At 34.3% G+C, this 17,146-nt stretch overlaps 1 pseudogene; it reads left to right on the top strand.

The window, feature by feature from the left end:
• Positions 1–16,623, top strand: part of LOC103975154 (alpha-galactosidase 1-like) — a 66,536-nt pseudogene extending 49,913 nt beyond the window's left edge.
• The last annotated feature ends 523 nt before the right edge of the window (positions 16,624–17,146 follow it).

Here is a 17,146-nt window from a genome sequence, read left to right as displayed (position 1 = left end):
TGATGCAAAAGTCGATTCTAAGATTACTTATGATTAAGTGCAGTTTATGTTTAAACACAGTTAGCGTCTAAACGCAGTTTGCGTCTAAATGCAGATTGCGTCTAAACTCAGATTGCGTCTAAGCGCAGTTTGTGTCTTAGCGCATATTGCGTCTAAGCGCAGATTGCGTCTAAACGCAGATTGCGTCTAAGCGCAGATTGCGTCTAAACACAGTTTGCGTCTAGGAGCAGTTTAAGCAGAAGTATAAAGACAATGTGCTGCTATTGTACAGCTCAAAAAGTAATCTGCAAAAAATAGATTTACGTCTAAACGCAGATTTACATCTAGACGCAGATTTACGTCTAAACGCAGATTTACGTCTTAAACGCAGATTTACGTCTGAACTTTGAAACTCGTTTGTATACTCGCAAAAGGCAGTATGCAGTTGAAATCAAGACGTAAACGTGAACTGAGATCTGATGATTGTGCGAGGAAAGCCGATTTACGTCTAAATACAGTTTTACGTCTAAATGTTGAAACTCGTTCGTAAAATTGTAGAGGACAGTTTGCAGTTATCAATAGGATCAAAATGTAAGTGTAAACTGCAAAGAAACTCGTTCGTAAAAGCACGGAAGACAGTTCTGCAGAATCAAACGTAAACGTAAACTGTAATGTACGAAAATATGAATTTACGTCTGAATGCAGATTCGGAAGAACAGCACTTAGAACTTGTTCGTGAAAGCGCAGAGAGCAGTAGTAATGATAAAGTGCTCAAAAATAAACGCAAACCAGAGATTTAGAGTGGTTCGGTCAGCCTTGACCTACTCCACTTTTGGCTTCCTCCACCGACGAGGTCGCCGACGTCAACTAGGGGCCTTCCTTCAATAGGCGAAGGCCAAACTGCCCTTTTACAGTTTCTCTCCTTTTGACAGGCTCAGGAGACAACCTTTACAGACCTTTCTCTCCTCACTTTACAACTGAAAACTTGAAGAACAGAAGGAGGAGACTTAAAGGCTTTACAACACTTTTGAGCTCTTAGAATCACAGAAAAGATCAAGATTTCGGTGTAGGTCTGTATCTTTTCAGTGCTGAATGGGTGGGGAATTTATAGGCCCCAACCCAATTCAAATTTGGAGCTCAAAACAATCAAATCCCGGAATTCTGGGATCAGGCGGTTGCACCTCTTGACTGGAGAGGTTGCACCGCCTGGCAGAGCTCGAAGACCGAGCTCAGGCGGTGCCACCTCTCTGCCAGGGAGGTTGCACCGCCCAGTCTTGCTCGAAGACTGAGCTCAGGCGGTGCCACCTCTCTGTCAGGGAGGTTGCACCGCCCAGTCTAGCTCGAAGACTGAGCTCAGGCGGTGCCACCTCCCGGCTGGGGAGGTTGCACCGCCCAGTCTCGCTGGAAGGCCTAGCCCAGGCGGTGCCACCTCCTGGCCTGGGCGGTTGCACCTCCTGGTGCAATCAGGGTCCGAATGGTTCATTCCATTCGGCCCAATTTCAGTCTTTCAGGGGCCCAATTGCCCCAAGATTAAGCCAATGGGATCACCTCCCATTTTCCAACTTAATCGACGTGCTAACTACGATTAAATCTAAGACAACTTCTGCAGCTTTGCTTCGGTGCGTCAATCGCTCCTTCCGGCGAGTTTCCGGCGAACTTCCGTCGATCATCCGATGAACCCTCGGTGATGCTCCTGCGGACTTCCGGCAAACTCCTGGACTTTGCGACGATCCACTTGGCAAGTTCCGACGAGCTTCGCTTGGCAAGCTTCTGGACTTCTCGGATCTGTTCTCGCAGAACCTCCGACGACCGTCCGAACTTCCGTCGAACTCTCGAACTCCCAACGTGATCATGAACTTGACTTCGGCGCAACTCCTGCTGCTTGTCTATCTTTCATCGTAATTAATCCTGCACACTTATCTCAACACATAGATTAGACAACAAATGACAATTGACTTCATCATCAAAATCCGAGATTCAACAGATAACAGTGTTGAATCTCGGATTTTGATGATAAAATCAATTGATGGATTAATTGATCTAATCCATATTATTGAGTTAAGTGTGCAGGAGTAACTACGATAACTAGAAAACACAAAGCAAGAATACCGGAGTCAAGTTCGATGGACGTTTAAGAGTCCGAAGAATCGTCGGAGATGCTGCCGGAACCAACCGAGAAGAAATCGGGAACCTGTCGGAATTTTAGGAAGTTCGTCGAAGAGATTGTCGGAGGTTCACGGAGATCACCGAGAAGGCTCGGCTACTCGTTAAAGTCATCACAAGTTCAGGAGCTTGCTGGGAGTCCGTCGGAAGAAGTTCGTCGGAAAGCTCGCCGGAACAAGACTCGACGTTCATAGTTGAAAACTTGCTTAGGATGTGTTTTGTTATGTAGTTCACTTGTAATTAGGATTAGGATTAAAAGATAATCCTATATCCTAGTTAGGGGCCAACTGGGCCCAAAATTAGACTTGGTTTGGGCTAAATTTGAAGCCCAACAAGTGAACCGAAGGGTCTGGCGGTGGCATCGCCCAGCACCCGAGAGCTGGGCGGTGGCACCGCCTCAGCTGGGCGGTGGCATCGCCCAGCACTGTCAATGTCTGACAGTGATAGGCGGTGGCACCGCCAGCATCGGGAACCCAAAGAGAATTCAAATTTTGGAGCCCAAATTTGAATCCTCTTGAGGCCTATAAATACCCCTCAAATCTCAACTGAGAACACAACTCTTTGAGCAGCAATTGTTTGAGAGAAAGGCCTTAGAAAAGTCTTAGCTAGTCTTGTTTTCAATTTGCTAGTGTTCACCTCCTTCTTTCTTGCTGAAAATCTGTAAGAGAGTGAACCGCTTGTAAAAAGTTGTAAGAGGGGTATTCACCCTTCCCTTTCAAGAGATTTGCTAGTGGAAGGTGGGATCCTCATCGAAGAGGGGCCTCGCAAGTGGATGTAGGTCACTTGACCGAACCGCTTTAAAAACGGCGTAATCTCTGGTTTGCATTTCATTACTGCTATTTACATTACTGCAAACCTTCTTACTTGCTTTATTTCCTCATTACATTTGCTGCACAACTTTGCGAATACGCTTTCAAGTTAAGCACTTCCGATTCCGATTTTTATCGTACGAAAGATTTGTCAAAACCAACATTTTAAGCCGCTGCACTAATTCACCCCCCCCCCCTCTTAGTGCCGCTCCGATCCTAACAATTGGTATCAGAGCTAGGCTCACTCTCATATTTGGTTTGATACCCAAGAGAGATGGCTTACTCCGGCATACATGAGGGTCATTCTATCACACGTCCACCCTTGTTTAATGGGTCGGATTATACTTATTGGAAGACTCGTATGAGGATCTTCCTCATTTCTATGGATTTCTAGCTTTGGACTATTGTTGAAAACGGATTTCAAAAATCTTCTCTTCCGAGGAGCGAATGGAATGAATCAGAGAAGAAGGTTTTTGCTTTAAACGCAAAGGCTATGAATGCCTTGTTTTGTGCACTAGACAAAAATGAATTTAATCGTGTTTCAATTTGTGATTCTGCTTTTGATATTTGAAGAACTCTTGAGGTCACTCATGAAGGTACTAGCCGAGTGAAAGAGTCCAAAATCAACATCCTTGTGCACTCTTACGAACTCTTCCGAATAAAACCAAGTGAGTCCATCGGAGACATGTACACCCGGTTCACGGATGTCATCAATGGACTCAAAGCTCTTGGTAAAGATTTTACTAACTTTGAACTAGTAACTAAAATCTTAAGATCCCTCCCTAAAAGTTGGGATCCAAAAGTTACGGTAATTCAAGAGGCTAAAGACCTTAAAACATTCCCTCTTGAAGAACTCATTGGGTCTCTAATGACCTATGAAATGACATGTCAAGCTCAAGACGAGCTCGAGAACTCCCTTCCAAAGAACAGGAAGGATATGACACTCAAATCACAAGAAGACCACTTGAAAGGAACATCAAGTGATGAGGACAGTGACAATGACATTGCACTTTTGACTCAAAAATTTAAAAAATATTTAAGAAAGAACAAATTTAAAAATAATACAAAAAATAAATTTGAACAAAAGAAGGACCAAGTGATTTGCTATGAATGCAAAAAACCGGGACACTACAAGAACGATTGTCCTCAAGCCAAAAAGAGAACATCAAAGAAGAAGGCGCTCAAGGCAACATGGGATGATTCAAGCGCGTCCGAAGAAGAGGAGTCCAACACCGAGCAAGTTGCTCATTACACCCTAATGGCCATCGGAGATAAGGTAACAGATTTAATTGATGCAGATTTACCTTATCATGAATTGTTAAATGCTTTCCATGAGTTATTTGATGAATGTAAGACAATTAGTAGAAAATATAAATTGCTAAAAAAGGAGCATGATAGTCTCACTTGTGATATCGATAAATTAAAAACTGAATATCATGATAGTTTAGCTCCATGTATAAAATGCCATGATCTAGAATCTCTCCAAAAGGAGAACTTGCTACTTAAGGACACATTGAAGAAATTCGAGGTTGGTAGCAAATCTTTGAACATGATCCTTACAAATAAGGGTCACGTTCCTAAAAGAAGTGGAATCGGATTTGTGAGAAGTCCTCACCAAAATCCAACCACCTTCATTAAAGGCCCCGTCTTACATGTTCGGCACCAAATCAATTGCAACTTTTATTGCAAATATGGACATAAAACTTATAAATGTCCATTCAAGAAAATTAGTCTGAACAAACTAATTTGGGTTCCTAAAGGAACCATGATCAATTCTATGCAATATGATGAACAAGTTTTTAAGGCACCCAAAAGAAAATGGGTACCTAAAAATAATCCCTTCTTGTAGAAACATACACCATCACAAGCTAGGAGCAAGAGATGGTATCTAGATAGTGGATGCTCAAGACATATGACTGGAGATCCATCTCATTTCTCTATGCTCACTAGCAAAGAAGAAGGGTACGTCACCTTCGGAGACAACAACCAAGGCAAAATCATTGGCAAGGGAACCATAGGTAACAAATTAAATTTTTCTATTGATGATGTCTTACTAGTTGATGGATTGAAACATAATCTCTTGAGTGTTAGTCAATTATGCGATAAAGGTTATATCGTTAGATTTGAATCAAATGTGTGTATTATTGAAAATCCAAACCATAACATAACTATGATTGCATTAAAACAAAATAATGTCTACACCATCAACCTTGATGAACTAAGTAATGAAATGTGCTTCTCCGCTTTAAATGATGATGCTTGGCTTTGGCATAGGAGACTAGGCTATGCAAGCATGAAACTAATATCTAAGATCTCATCTAAAGATTTAGTGCGAGGAATTTCAAATATAAAGTTTATCAAGGACAAAGTATACGATGCATGTCAACTAGGTAAACAAATAAAAACTAGTTTCAAACCGAAAACTCAAATTAGCACCACTAGACCATTACAATTGATTCATTTGGATTTATTTGGACCAATTGACACGACAAGTCTAGGGGGAAACAAATATGCGTTTGTAATTGTAGATGACTATACTAGATACACTTGGACCTATTTCTTAGCTCACAAAAGTGATTGCTTCAAGTGTTTCTCTAAATTTTATAAACTCACTCAAAACGAAAAAGGTTTCATGATTTCATCAATTCGGAGTGATCACGGTGGCGAATTTCAAAACCGTGACTTTCAAAATTTTTGTGAGGTTAATGGATACAATTACAACTTCTCCACTCCGAGGAATCCCCAACAAAATGGAGTAGTTGAAAGAAAAAATAGAAACCTACAAGAAATGGCAAGAACTATGTTAAATGAACATAGTTTACCTAAGTATTTTTGGGCAGAAACCATAAATACGGCTTGCTACATCATGAATAGAGTCCTAATAAGACCATCCTTATCAAAAACTCCCTATGAATTATGGAATAACAAAAAACCAAATATTTCCCATTTTAAAGTTTTCGGTTGTAAATGCTTTATTTTGAATGAAAGGGATGCCTTAGGAAAATTTGATGCTAAATCCGATGAAGGCATCTTTCTTGGTTACTCTTCCGTTTCTAAGGCTTTTCGGGTTTTTAACAAAAAAACGTTAGTAATAGAAGAGTCTATTCATGTAGTTTTTAATGAAATTTCTAATTTAAAGAAAAATAATTTTGACGATGATCTTGGTTTTGATAATTTGAATTTAAATGAACCTCCTCCTCAAAATAGCAACTTGGATGCACCTTCTTCCGAAATTTCCTTACCCAAGGAATGGAAGTATTTAGATGCTCATCCAAAGGAGCTAATTATAGGAGATAAATTAAAAGAGGTTCAAACTCGTTCCTCTTTCAAGAATTTTTGTGCTAACGCCGCCTTCCTTTCTCAAATCGAACCTAAATGCATTGACGATGCCATAAAAGATGATTTTTGGGTTATTGCAATGCAAGAAGAATTGAATCAATTTGAGAGGAATAAGGTATGGAAGCTTGTTCCTAGACCTAGTGACCATTTAGTCATTGGTACTAAATGGGTCTTTAGAAACAAGCAAGACGAAAATGGTATCGTGGTTAGAAACAAGGCTAGATTAGTGGCCAAAGGTTTCAACCAAGAAGAAGGTATCGATTACGAAGAAACGTTCGCTCCCGTGGCTCGATTAGAAGCCATAAGGATGCTCCTTGCCTATGCTAGTAGTAATAATTTTAAACTATTTCAAATGGATGTCAAAAGTGCTTTTTTGAATGGTTTTATTTCCGAAGAAGTATATGTCGAACAACCTCCCGGATTTGAAAATTCTCTTCTTTCTAACCATATATTCAAATTGACTAAGGCCCTCTATGGCTTGAAACAAGCTCCTAGAGCTTGCTATGAAAGGCTTAGTTCCTTTCTTATTTTAAATAATTTTACTAAAGGCAAGGTTGATACTACATTGTTTATTAAACATTTTGAAAATAATTTTCTTATTGTGCAAATTTATGTTGATGATATTATTTTTGGCTCTTCGGATGAATCACTATGTGAATCATTTGCCAAATGTATGAGTCATGAATTTGAAATGAGTTTAATGGGTGAATTAACTTTCTTTTTGGGATTACAAATCAAACAACTTAGTGATGATATATTTCTTAACCAATCTAAATATACATTAGAATTGTTAAAATGATTTAACATGGATAATTCAAAAGCAATAAACACCCCTATGAGTACTGTGACTAAGTTAGATATGGATGAAAATAGTGAAAATTTCGATCAAAAAACATATAGGGGAATGATAGGTAGTCTACTCTACCTCATCGCGACTAGACCGGATATTATGTTTAGTGTAGGACTTTGCGCTAGGTTTCAATCAAATCCTAAATTATCTCATCTTAAAAGTGTTAAAAGAATATTTAGGTATCTTAAAGGAACTCCAAATCTAGGACTGTGGTATCCAAAATCTGAAAATTTTGATTTAATAGCTTATGCAGATGCCGATTTTGGCGGATGCAGGATAGATAGAAAAAGTGCATCTGGAACATGCCAATTTTTAGGACATACACTTGTTTCTTGGACTTCCAAGAAACAAAATTCAGTTGCACTATCTACGGCGGAAGCCGAATACATTGCTACAAGTGCATGCTGTGCACAAGTTGTTTGGATGAAAAATACATTAGAAGACTATGGAATTCACTTTAAAAACATTCCCATAAAATGTGATAATACTAGTGCCATATGTCTTACTAAAAATCCAATTCAGCACTCTAGAACTAAGCACATTGACGTTAGGCATCATTTCATATGCGATCATGTCCTTAACAATGATGTTGTTCTAGAATTCATTGACACAAAGCATCAATTAGCAGATATATTTACAAAAGCTTTGAATGAAGACCAATTTGAATTCATTAGAAGGGAATTAGGTATGTTAAATTGTCCCTAAGAATAAACTTGTTTGAATGGATTTTCCGTAAAGTTTTTCATTCTCTCTCCGTTCCTCAGTGAATCTAATCCTTCTCTTTCGATTCTAAATGACTTGTTAAATTATCTTATCCTATCTTGAGTCAAACACCGCTCCCATCTGATCAAGATTAATGATTTTATGATATTTTGAATCTCGAAATTGATTTTGATGGCTTGATTATGAGTTTCAAGTTGACGAATTGAATTTGAATGGATTTGTATTTGAATTATGATCTTGACTTATTAGAGTTACTACTTGAAACTTTTTTTCTTATCCCAATCTCTTCTTTGTACATCTACAATTTTTGTTATTTATAGAAAGAAGAGATTTGATAATATGGATGAATGCTGAATTTTCCTTTAAGATGAACTCTGCGTAAATATTTTAGCATACTTAATTTTGAATGATAAAATCTTTGTATAATCAATGATAATATAGATGAATGATGTATGATCAATGATAAAATCTTTGTATGATCAATGATAATATAGATGAATGATGTATGATCAATGATAAAATCTTTGTATGACAAATTATGTTCTTCAAGTCACATTCCCTTTTTGTTGATGACAAAGGGGGAGAAAAGTGATGACTTGTATCATTTTAATAGCATGACTTATATGAATTACAAAAGCTTGTGTGATATGAATGTCTTATATGCCTTGCAAAATCCTTGAGAATATCGCAAGATTGATTGATCATATTGAAAGCATGCCTTACATTTATATCATGAAATTCATGTTGAAAATCTTTATCTCCTGCCGTAGTAAAAATTGTCTCTTATCATTCGACTTGAAAATGATTTTAATCGAAGTTGTGTATTTACTATTGCTTAATGAGAATAACGATAAATTCTACGGTTAGAACTTATCGGTTTATGCTTGAATTCAATGGATGAAATTCAAGTGTTTTCATCTTCTCATAATATGGCATATAGATAGGGGGAGTTATGTTTAACTCCGTCATCAATTGATTGTCATCATCAAAAAGGGGGAGATTGTTGAATCTCGAATTTTGATGATAAAATCAATTGATGGGTTAATTGATCTAATCCATATTATTGAGTTAAGTGTGCAGGAGTAACTACGATAACCAGAAAACACAAAATGAACCGAAGGGTCTGGCGGTGGCACCGAAGGGTCTGGCGGTGGCACCGCCAGACTGGGCGGTTGCACCGCCCAGCACTCGAGAGCTGGGTGGTGGCACCGCCCAGCACTGTCAATGTCTGACAGTGATAGGCGGTGGCACCGCCAGCATCGGGAACCCAAAGAGAATTCAAATTTTGGAGCCCAAATTTGAATCCTCTTGAGGCCTATAAATGCCCCTCAAATCTCAACTGAGACCACAACTCTTTGAGCAGCAATTGTTTGAGAGAAAGGCCTTAGAAAAGTCTTAGCTAGTCTTATTTTCAATTTGCTAGTGTTCACCTCCTTCTTTCTTGCTGAAAATATGTAAGAGAGTGAACCACTTGTAAAAAGTTGTAAGAGGGGTATTCACCCTTCCCTTTCAAGAGATTTGCTAGTGGAAGGTGGGGGCCTCATCGAAGAGGGGCCTCGCAAGTGGATGTAGGTCATTTGACCGAACCACTTTAAAAACGGCGTAATCTCTGGTTTGCATTTCATTACTGCTATTTACATTACTGCAAACCTTCTTACTTGCTTTATTTCCTCATTACATTTGCTGCACAACTTTGCGAATACGCTTTCAAGTTAAGCACTTCCGATTCTGATTTTTATCGTACGAAAGATTTGTCGAAACCAACGTTTTAAGCCGCTGCACTAATTCACCCCCCCCCCCCCCCCCTCTTAGTGCCGCTCCGATCCTAACAATTGGTATCAGAGCTAGGCTCACTCTCATATTTGGTTTGATACCCAAGAGAGATGGCTTACTCCGGCATACATGAGGGTCATTCTATCACACGTCCACCCTTGTTTAATGGGTCGGATTATACTTATTGGAAGACTCGTATAAGGATCTTCCTCATTTCTATGGATTTCGAGCTTTGGACTATTGTTGAAAACGGATTTCAAAAATCTTCTCTTCCGATGAGCGAATGGAATGAATCGGAGAAGAAATTTTTGCTTTAAACGTAAAGGTTATGAATGCCTTGTTTTGTGCACTAGACAAAAATGAATTTAATCATGTTTCAATTTGTGATTCGGCTTTTGATATTTGGAGAACTCTTGAGGTCACTCATGAAGGCACTAGCCGAGTGAAAGAGTCCAAAATCAACATCCTTGTGCACTCTTACGAACTTTTCCGAATGAAACCAAGTGAGTCCATCGGAGACATGTACACCCGGTTCACGGATGTCATCAATGGACTCAAAGCTCTTGGTAAAGATTTTACTAACTTTGAACTAGTAACTAAAATCTTAAGATCCCTCCCTAAAAGTTGGGATCCAAAAGTTACGGCAATTCAAGAGGCTAAAGACCTTAAAACATTCCCTCTTGAAGAACTCATTGGGTCTCTAATGACCTATGAAATGACATGTCAAGCTTATGACGAGCTCGAGAACTCCCTTCCAAAGAACAGGAAGGATATGGCACTCAAATCACAAGAAGACCACTTGAAAGGAACATCAAGTGATGAGGACAGTGACAATGACATTGCACTTTTGACTCAAAAATCTAAAATCGTGATAATCTTATCTAAATAATATCTATATTATTTCATTATTTAGAAAAAATATATTCTTTATTATTGATAGAATCATGATAATATATTATTATAAATTCTATAATTTAGAATTATGATAACATAATATAAAAATATTAAAGATATCATGTTAAACCATACCATGGTTTATCATTATTTAGTGATCACGATTTTTTGTTATACTAACTCATTCTAAAGAGATTTTTTGGAATGGATATAAATCACCAGACGTCATAAATTAATGGCATCAATGAGCATGACTCACTAAATTTTTACTAATAATTATTATAAATTTATATTCATAAATAAATATTATAAAAAATTATAATTATATTTTTTTATTTAAAAAATAATTATATAAAAAAATATTTATTAAATTACTTCATAATTTTGGAAATATTTTTTAGATCTAATCTTTATCAATGATATAATCAAGATAATATTTTAAAATTTAAAATTATAATAATATATTCTCAAAATATCGATGAGATCGTGATAATCTTATCTCAATGATATCTATATTATTTCATAATTTAGAAACGCATATTTTTTATTATTAATAAATTATGATAATATATTATTATAAATTCTATAATATATGATTATGATAATATAATATTAAAATATTAAGGAGATCGTGATAATCCCTTGATCGTGATCATGATTTTTTATTACACAAACTAATTCTCGATAGATTTTTGGTATGAATATAAAGCTCACCCTAAGAGACCATAAATTAATGGTACCAATGAGTATGACTCACTAATTTTTTATTAATAATGATTATAAATTTATATGCAAAAATAATAATTATAAAATATAATAATTATATATTTTATTTATAAAAAATTATAAAAATACTTATTAAATTATTTCATAAATCATTTTGAGATCTAATCTTTATTATTAATAAAATTAAGATAATATTTTATAATTTAAAATTATAATAATATATTTTCAAAATATCTATGAGATCCTGATAATCTTATCTCAATGATATCTATATTATTTCATAATTTAGAAAAACATGTTCTTTATTATTGATAGAATCATGATAATATATTATTATAAATTTTATAATTCAAAATTATAATAATAAAATATTAAAAACTAAGGAGATCGTGATAAAACATATCATGGTTTATCATGATTTAGAATCCTTTAGTCATGATATCGATTCTTTGTTACACTAACTCATTCTAGAGAGATTTTTGGTAATTGATATAAAACTCACAATAGGACATCATGAATTAACGGTACCGATAATTATCACTCACTATTTTTTTATTGATAATGATTATAAATTTATATGTATAAATAAAAATTATAAAAGTATAATAATTATATATTTTATTTTAAAAAATAATTATAAAAAATATTTATTAAATTATTTCATAATTTTGAAAATCATTTTGAGATCTAATCTTTATTATTGATAGAATCAAGATAATATTTTATAATGTAAAATTATAATAATATATTCACAAAATATCTATGTGATCGTGATAATTTTATCTCAATAATATATATATTATTTCATAATTTAGAAAAACATGTTCATTATTATTGATAGAATCTATCATTTAGGATTATGATAATATAATATTAAAATATTGAGACGATCATGATAAATCATATCATGGTTTACCATGATTTCGAATCTCTTAATCATGATCTTGATTATTTGTTACATTAACTCATTTTAGAGATATTTTTGGTAATGGATATAAAACTCACCCTAAGACGTGACGAATTAACGATACCGATGATTCTTACTCACTAAATTTTTATTTTAATGATTATAAATTTATATGAACAAATAATACTATAATTATTATATATTTTATTTAAATAATAATAATAAAATATTTATTAAATTATTTCATAATTTCATAAATCATTTTGAGATCTAATCTTTATTATTAATAGAATTAAGATAATATTTTATATTTTAAAATTATAATAATATATTCTTAAAATATTTTTGAGATCATGATAATCTTTTCTCAATAATATCTATATTATTTAATAATTCATAAAAACATGTTATTTTTTATTAATAGAATTATGATAATATATTATTATAAATTTTATAATTTATGATTATGAGAATATAATATTAAAATATTAATGCGATAGTAATAAATCATATCATGGTTTATCATCATTTAGAATCTCTTAATCATGATATCGATTTTTTGCTATACAAACTCATTCTAGAGAGACTTTTGGTAATTGATATAAAACTCACCCTAAGAGGTGGTACCGATGATTATCACTCAATAAATTTTTATTGATAATGATTATAAATTTATATGTATAAAAAATATAAAAAATAATAATATATTTTATTTTAAAAAATAATTATAAAAAATTATTAAATTATTTTAATATTTTCGAAAATCATTTTGAGATCTAATCTTTATTATTGATTGAATCAAGATAATATTTTATAATTTAAAATTATAATAATATATTTTTAAAATATCTATAAGATCGTGATAATTTTATCTCAATGATATCTATATTATTTCATAATTTAGAAAAAACATATTCTTTTTTATTGATAGAATCATTATAATATATTATTATAAATTTTATAATTTAAGATTACGATAATATAATTTTAAAATATTTAGGAGATCGTGATAAATCATGATTTAGAATCCCTTAATCATGATCTCGATTCTTTGTGGTACTGATGATTATCACTTACTAATTTTTTATTTATAATATTATAAATTTATATGCATAAATAAAAATGATAAAATATAATAATTATATATTTTATTTTAAAAAATAATTATTAAATAATTTCATAATTTCGGAAATCATTTTGAGATCTAATCTTTATTATTGATAGAATCAAGATAATATTTTATAATTTAAAATTATAATAATATATTCTCAAAATATCTTTGAGATCGTGATAATCTTATCTCAATGATATATATATATTATTTCATAATAAAAAATATATTCTTTATTATTATAAATTTATAATTTAGGATTATGATAATATAATATTAAAATATTAAGAAGATCGTATCATGGTTTGTTATGATTTAGAATTTCTCGATCATGATTTAGATTTTTTGTTGCATTGAATCGTTCTAGAGAGATTTTTTAAAATCATTTTGATATCTAATCTTTATTATTGATATAATCAAGATAATATTTTATAATATGAAATTTTAATAAAATATTTTTAAAATATCTACGAGATCTTGATAATCTTATCTCAATGATATCTATATTATTTTATAATTAAAAAAATTTCTTTATTATTGATAGAATCATGATAATATATTATTATCAATTTTATAATTTACAATTATGATAATATAATATTAAAATATTTAGGAGATCGTGATAAATCATATCAGAAATCTTTTTGAGATCTAATCTTTATTATTGATGTAATCAAAATAATGTTTTATAATTTAAAATCATAATAATATATTCTAAAAATATCTATGAATTCGTGATAATCTTATCGATATCCCTATCAATACTAACGGAATAGAGTGCGTAAGTATAAGGAAGTACTATAAGTAAATACTATGTATGAGAAAGTACAACTGTGTGAGGAAGATGAAGAAGCAAATCGGTTTGGTGATGATCGCGGTGGTGATGTTGTGTAGCTAATGTTTGATTAGCGTCGAAGCAAGACGGATCGTCAATCGTCGGAGTCGGAAATCTGCTCGCCAATGGGCTTGGGATGACTCCTCGGGGTTTTTTTTTTTTTTTTTTTTTTTGATAGATTCATGTAAATTTTTCTGATCATAAGATTTTTAAGAGCAGTTGGAACACTTGGAATCACTTTTATTGCGATATCAACGAGACTATAATTAGAGAATCAGGTAGAAATATATTGATGTGTTTTCTCTAACAAAAAATAAGTAGATCGGTTTATGACATGCTAGTGATGCTTTGTTTCGGTGTTATAGTGGATGCATTGGTGTCTACTGGGCTTGCTAAACTTGGATATCGATATGTCAACATAGGTATGTCTTTCACAACTTCACTCACAATTTCATTTTCTTTAGATTTAGATAGAGTAAATCTGATGAATTGTCTATGGTATGGACATGTAGATGATTGTTGGGCTGAGCATGATCGCGATTCAACGGTTTGTAAATGGGGTTTTATTGACTGATTTATGATATGATGCTTCAAGTGTATTGCTCATAAATACTTCAAGGCATCCGTTTTAGTGTTTCATCAACTCTCATGGTCATTCATGGATGTTTCTAGGGTTATATGGTGCCAAAAAGGTTGACGTTTCCATCAGGAATCAAAGCTCTTGCTGATTATGTTCATGGCAAAGGGCTTAAACTTGGTATTTACTCGGACGCAGGGTAAGTCTAGCAGAACAATAAATCCTGATCATCTCTTCATGACTGTCTCGATCTGTGAGTTCTTGAAATAAGACTTGTCGGGCATTGCAGGCACCAAACATGCAGCCAGACGATGCTAGGTTCGCTTGGTCATGAGAAGAAAGATGCTGAAACTTTTGCTTCATGGGTGAGCATGCATGGTCGAATTGTTGAAGCTTTCTCTGATACGAATTAGCTTGTTGATTCTTCTTATTCTTGTACCAGGGCATTGATTACCTCAAGTACGACAACTGTAACAATGATGATTTGAAACCGATGAAGCGATAAGGTTTTCTTTTTTTTTCGTCTCGGTGAGATTTCGTGTGTGCCATTGAAACAAGGAAGAACTGTCGATATAGGTATCCTAAGATGACTCGAGCTATGATGAGAACAGGCAGACCAAATTTTGTCTCTCTATGTGAATGGTAAAGAAGAAAAAGAATACTAGAGAATATGAGCAAACAATTCTTGCTTCTTCGCTGATCGACTCTGCTCTTGTTCTCTCTGATTCAGGGGAGACATGCACCCGACTCTTTGGGCTGACAAGTTAGGGAATAGTTGGAGAACAACTTTCGACATAAACGATTCATGGGAAAGGTACGGTCATTCATCTTTGTTTTTTCTTGATGTTCTTGATGTTCTTGTGTGGCATAATGTTTGTTGTTTCTTTATGTTACAGTATGGTCTCGAGGGCATATCAGAATGAGGTTTACGCTGAGCATGCAAGGCTCGGCGGTTAGAATGGTAAGTGCCTGCATAATTAGCCGATCCCATCATTTTTTGTGCAATTCGTCTGACATGTCGGCTTACGTCTATAGATCCAGACATGCTCGAAGTTGGAAATGGTGGTATGAGTAATGATGAGTACATCGTGCACTTCAGCCTCTGGGAATCTAATCCATCCTTGCAGGTTCCTCTTATTATCGGTTGTGATGTAAGGAGCATGACCAAGGAAACCTTGGCTATCCTTGGCAACGAGGAAGTGATTGCTATAAACCAAGGTAGGCATATGCGACGAGTTCGATCGATGGGGCTCTCAAGCGCATGGCTTTCACATATGGTTTGTTTTTTGATGAACAGATCCTCTCGGTGTTCAAGCTAAGAAGGTGTGAATGTATGGAGATTCCGAGGTTGGTAATTGGCATTGCAAGTTGTTCTCATATTCTGCCATCCCATGAAGCACGCAAGTCCTGAGATCATGGAAGTTTGGATGTAGGTTTGGGCAAGACCTCTCTCTGGATACAGAACTGTAGTTATTCTGTTGAACCGTTCTCTTGAATTCAGAATCATCACAGCCCAATGGGATGACATCGGTCTTCCACCAAACACGGTTGTGGAAGTCAAAGATCTTTGGAAGGTACTCCAAATGTTTCGCCATCTTCTCCTACACATTGCAGTCACCGATTGACAGTTGTAGTTAACATGGTTGTACATTATTGGTTGCTATAGCATGCGACACTAGAGAAGAGGTTTGTGAACGAACTGAGAGCTGACGTGCACCACCATTCCTGCAAGATGCCTCTTACACTATCAGAAGAGGATGAACCGAAAGTCTAGTCACTGTTCGGATGAATAAATACATATACAAATTCGATGCTTGAATTTATTGGTATTTTAATGAAGTAGATGGCTCATAGGATGAATAAATTCATGTACAAATTCGATGCTTGAATTTGATGGTATTTTAATGAAATTGAGGAATACGAGCTTTTTTTATTCATGATTTGTTTTCCCTAAGAAATCATATACTGTGATATTCTTTTTTATGCGCGTAAGCTATGGTTTCGATCGGGGATCGATTTTAACGGACGAGAAACCTTTCTTATTCGACCCCTAAGGCCTCCATTAATTACTGTTATAATTATTGATTGCTTGTATACTATTGGCTCATCTCATCCACTTCTCCTCTTCTCTTGTTTAGTATACTACCTTATTATAGTTTACCAATAAGTATACTATTTGAAGGCGATTTTAACGACGAGCGAGTGGGTTGCGGGGATCTCATCTCATCCTTGTGCCGAGTCATCCCGTCATCGTACGTGTCCCATTAAATGTGTTACGGACTATTTTTGAATTGCGTGCTTATAATTTTCGAAGTATTTTAGGAATTTATTTGTAGATTTGATCACTTTTCATTTGATTTTTGATTTTGATAGGGCAATTTGGTTGTTAAGAAATCTCACCGTCATAAATTATAAATAATTATAAATTTATTGATAATAATTATAAATTTATTATCAATA

This window comes from Musa acuminata, chromosome BXJ1-2 (genome assembly GCF_036884655.1).
Source record: "Musa acuminata AAA Group cultivar baxijiao chromosome BXJ1-2, Cavendish_Baxijiao_AAA, whole genome shotgun sequence".
NCBI classification, from domain to species: Eukaryota; Viridiplantae; Streptophyta; class Magnoliopsida; order Zingiberales; family Musaceae; genus Musa; species Musa acuminata.
This window is presented reverse-complemented; position numbering and strand designations above follow the sequence as displayed.